This window comes from Hyaena hyaena, unplaced genomic scaffold, assembly GCF_003009895.1.
Source record: "Hyaena hyaena isolate Hyena2069 unplaced genomic scaffold, ASM300989v1 scaffold_5, whole genome shotgun sequence".
Classification (NCBI taxonomy): Eukaryota; Metazoa; Chordata; class Mammalia; order Carnivora; family Hyaenidae; genus Hyaena; species Hyaena hyaena.
Genome location: NW_024080637.1, coordinates 2,086,803 through 2,091,693, shown reverse-complemented (window position 1 = coordinate 2,091,693; position 4,891 = coordinate 2,086,803). Strand labels below are relative to the sequence as shown.

The 4,891-nt window shown below is 46.1% G+C and overlaps 1 non-coding gene across 1 annotated transcript; it reads right to left on the bottom strand.

Annotated features, from left to right (window-relative positions):
* Positions 1–4,367: 4,367 nt before the first annotated feature.
* On the bottom strand, positions 4,368–4,452 carry TRNAL-UAA. The gene is given in 2 exon segments: positions 4,368–4,404; positions 4,416–4,452. It is a non-coding gene; the product is annotated as a tRNA-Leu (tRNA).
* Between the last annotated feature and the right edge of the window lie 439 nt (positions 4,453–4,891).

Below are 4,891 nucleotides of genomic sequence, written 5' to 3'. Positions count from 1 at the left end.
AGTCTGGAAGCCATGTCAGAATGCTTCTCAAATCTTCATTTTTACCTGCACAGACCTAGGTAAGAACAATGATTATAAAACTGAAAAAGTCCTAGAAGGCCATGGAACCCTGCCTGCCCAGTCTCCCACAAAAATCACTCCTCTTACTTGTCTCCCCACACCTGCTCCTTGAAGTCCGAGGTTGCAGGGAACACACTCTATAACCAGCTGACCTAATCCAAATCCCTCACTCACATGAAGAGAGGCAGTTGGCAAGGTTTCCACAGTGTCCTTTGTTGGCCTGAGTGGGTCTGATTTATGCCCTGGGCCTTCATCAACAGTTTGCCTCAATATCTTCCAAAGTGTAAAGTCCCGTAAATCTTCCCTGGGAGCGACAATTCGACCGCCAGCTCGTGTTATACAAACACACAGAAATGTCATTAAGGCAACAAACAGCCCCACTGGCCTCGGTAGAGGCCTTTTCTGCCAGGCTCAAGTTACCTAAAATCAATATTTGAACAAGGACAAAACCACATGTTTTCAAAACCAAATTAGAGGGGTCTAATACCAGCTCTGGAGATGTGGTTACATCATGCGCCTTCCAGCGAGTCCTCTGGGACTCTGCCTTTGGACTTGACCAGGCTGCACAGGCTCCCACCCCCTTGGAGTCACTGGGCTTACTTGTCCTTGAGCATCTGACCTCACTAGACAGGTGATGCCTAGGGACAGAATGAGCCAGACATAGGAACTTTCCAGAGCCAGAGATGGGATGTGAGTTTACAAAACAAAGGAAGTTGGGTATGTTCTTTCATGCATTCCTCAAGCATTGGTTCAGGATCTGTACCAGACTCTAGGCTGAGGTCTGAGAGTCCCAGAGTGAGTAAAATCATGGGTCTCTGCTCTCAGGGAACTCATACTATGGCACGAGAGGAAGAGGAGACAATGGGTCCCTTTGACGCCAAAGGACAAGTACTAGTGACACAGGTTGAGTTAAGGGAGCTTTGGAGGCATATGATAGGGAACCCAGGGGCTCTTTGGGGGCCTGTCAGAGACGGCTTCCAACAGCAGCTATGCTAAAGGTGCTCTTAACCTATTTTTCTGGCTTTGTACGTGCCAGGCTCAGGAAGGGAGGGAGTAGATGAGACAAGAGAAAACTCCTGCCTTCTGCTGGGAGGGAAAAGTATGTGAGGAACAGTTCTATTCCTCCCCAGAAGGATGATTATCTGAGTTGATGAGTAGGTTTGAAACATGCCCACCTCAGCCTTTGTGGGTCCTGTCTTTTTCAGAACCAGCCTATCTACAGTCACGCCACCACCTCTATCACCCATTCTCTGCTTGAGCGTAGGGTAAGGATGGGTGGGGCTCCTGCACCTGGGCCAGCTGTGGATACCTGCTGCAGTGCGGGAGAGCCTTGCTCAGAGGGTAGTAGGAAGGCCTTGTGCCCACACATCTGTAGCCCTGTTATGCCAGTCACAGAGCCAGCACCTTGCTTTCTAGCTGCCTCTCATGTCCTAGGTCTCTACGAAGAGAGGATTCTTAACCACTGGTCCCTTCCAAAACAAGTGACACGTGAGAGGTCTCATGGCACATTATTAGATGAAACTGTAGCATACAAAATTGTTTTTTTCATATTGTGTTTAGAAATTACATAAAATTGCCGATTTATAAACAATGATTGTATTTACGTGTATTGATACAGGGTTTTCTTTTGCTTTTAATGTTTATTTATTTTTCAGAGAGGGTGAGCAAGGGAGGGGCAGAGAGAGAGAGGGACAGAGGATCCAAAGCAGACTCCGCTGGCAGCAGTGGGCCTGACATGGGGCTCGCATGACCCCATCAGATCATGACCTGAGCCAAAATCAGACACTCAACCTACTGAGCCACCCGGGTGCCCCAGGTTTTCTTTTGTTTTTAAAGTATTTTCCAGTTTTTTAAATGGGTCTGTGCTATTTTTAATCCTGGGGGGGAGGGGAGTAAATAAGTGCAATAAAATGGTCTTTTAAATTTGATAAAAAATTATGAGTGCAAGTTGTAAATCCAAGCAAAGGCACAGTGGGTCCAGGATAAAGCAGTTAAGAAGTGGCCATGAGAGTGGGCACTGCCCACCGTCATTTTCTTTTAACTTGTTAAGCAACTCTGTGTCCAGTGTGCAGTGATGTAGTGACAGCAGGCACTACCTCCTTAGGATGGTATTCTAGGCCCTCCATATTTGCAGGAGCCTGCAATCTGTGCTTGTCACTTGCCTGGCTCCACGGTGCTGTGTAACACATCTCTCTGTGCAACAAGCTGTGTAACAAGCTAGCCCTACCATGTCTCTCTGCCTGTGTATACTCTCTGCTGCAAATGTCTTCCCCTCAGCCCCCTGAGGACAATCTGACCTTCCTTTCAGACTCAGCATTATCATCCCTTCCAAGACCCCTTCCCTGGTTTTTCCTACGTTCCCCAGGCAAAGTGGACATGTTCTGCTCTCCCTGCTTGTTTAGAATTTAGCTACAAAATACTTGGCCCTTTGTACTAAAACTGCTTATGTACCTACGTGTCTCTCGCTGGCATAAGGACCACCTTCTGTTCACTCTCTTGTTTCCCTAATTATTTATTTCATTCAGCTGACACTGACTGAGCTCTACTACAAGCCAGGTTCTGGGCAATGGGGGAACAAAAAGGAAAAGACAAAGATCCCCCCTTCAAAGGATGTATTGTCTAACAGGAAAAATTATTATTTCTCTTCCACAAAATAAGGGATGTAAGGGAAAAATACAGTCTTCATGGAGGAACATTTCATTTCAACTTGGTGGTGAAGAGAAGATAGAATTTAATCAAGTAGAATTTTTTTAATTTTGAGAGAAAGAGAGAGAGAGAGAGAAAGAAAGAAAGAAAGAAAGAAAGAAAGAAAGAGAGAGAGAGAGAGAAGAAAGAAAGAAGGAAGGAAGGAAGGAAGGAAGGAAGACAGACAGACAGAAAAGAAAGAAAGACAGAAAAGAAAGAAAGAAAGACAGAAAAGAGAGAAAGAAAGACAGAAAAGAAAGAAAGAAAGACAGAAAAGAAAGAAGGAGGGAAGGAAGGGGGGAAGGAAAGGAGGAAGGAAAGGAGATCAATCCAGGCAGAATAAACAGCAGAGAGGCTTAAAATGACCCATCTTATAGACACTTAGAGGTGATTCACTATGACCAGGACAGTACATGCAGCAGAGACAGGACAGAGGAGCAGAAATGAGAACAGAAGGAGGAGAGCCCTTGAAGTCAGGGGTAGGCCTGCCTCCAGGGTGGTGAGCTGCATGTGCCGTGATACGGAACTGTGCTTTATTCAGTGATCCAGCGTTATCGAAGGCTTGCAGGATACTCATCAGATTAGTGAGCTAGGGAGATTATTCATCTCTGTTTTCTTACTGCCAAGAAGAATAGAAACTTAAGAAACATTTGATGCTGAATCTGAATGTCCCGCCTCTTCTAAGACAGAGGCCAGGCCACCTGCCAAACAAAGGAGAGTGGCTCAGCTCTAGTGGCATCAGAACCACAGGCAGTTCTTGCCTTCAATAACTTGGACTCCATTCAACAGGGTGCTTAATGCCCATTCCTCAGTCCTCATTACTATTACCTAGACCATGTGCAAATCAGGTGAGCACAGCAAACACCTTTCCTTTCCCTCTCCCACTCTGTCCATCAGCTACCAACTAACTTCATCTCTCGGATCAGCCCTTTCTCTTTTTTTTTTTTTTAAATGTTTTTTATTTATTTCTAAGAGAGAGAGAGAGAGAGACAGCGTGAGCAGGGGAGGGTCAGAGAGAGAGGGAGTCACAGACTGAAACAGGCTCCAGGCTCTGAGCTGGCAGTCAGCACAGAGCCCGACGCGGGGCTCGAACCCACGAACCGCGAGATCATGACCCAAGCAAAAGTCGGATGCTTAACCGACTAAGCCACCCAGGCGCCCCTCGGATCAGCCCTTTCTCAACAACAGGCTAGACCTACCAGTCTTAAGACCTCTGTGAGAGGCAGCCTCTGAAGGGGCCCTCAGTGATCCCTGTACTAGCTGGCGAGGCCCGTCATAGCAAAGTACCACACAAACTGAGTGGTTTAAGCAACAGAAAGTTATTGCCCAACAGTTCTGGAAGCTAGAAGTCTGAGATGAAGGTACTATAAGAGTTGGTTCCTTCTGAGGGCTGTGACGGAGAGTCTGCTCCAGGCCTCTTCCTTTGTAGATGGCTGTCTTAATGTTCACACAGTGTTCTCCTCATGTGCATATCGGTCTCCATATTTTCCCTTCTTTTTTTTTTAATGTTTTTTTAAAATTTATTTCTGAGAGAGAGAGACAGCGTGAGCAGGGGAGGGTCAGAGAGAGAGGGAGTCACAGACTGAAACAGGCTCCAGGCTCTGAGCTGGCAGTCAGCACAGAGCCCGACGCGGGGCTCGAACCCACGAACCTTGAGATCATGACCTTAGCTTAAGTCTGACGCTTAACCGACTCAGCCACCCAGGCGCCCCTCCAAATTTCCCCTTCTATAAGGACCCCAGTCATATTGGATTATGACTCATGTAAGGGACCTCATTTTAATTTTTTACCTCAGGAAAGAGCCTATCTCTAAATAAGTCACATTCTGAGGTACTAAGGGTTAGGACTTCAACATATAAATTTGGAATGACATAATTCAACTCATAGTATCTCACTGGCATTTATGCCCTTATGTAATCCTCTCCCCCTTGAGTGTTGACTGGACCTACTGACTTGTTTCTAAAGAGCAAAAGACAAGCAAATGGTTGGGGTGTCTCCTCTAATATTAGGTTACAAAAAAGTGTGAATTTTGACTTGTCATTCTCTCTCTGGTCCTTCTTACTTGCTTAGATAAAGAAAAATACCATGTTGTCAGCTGCTGAACAGACAGGTCAATGGCAACAAACTAACGGCAGCCTCCTGACAA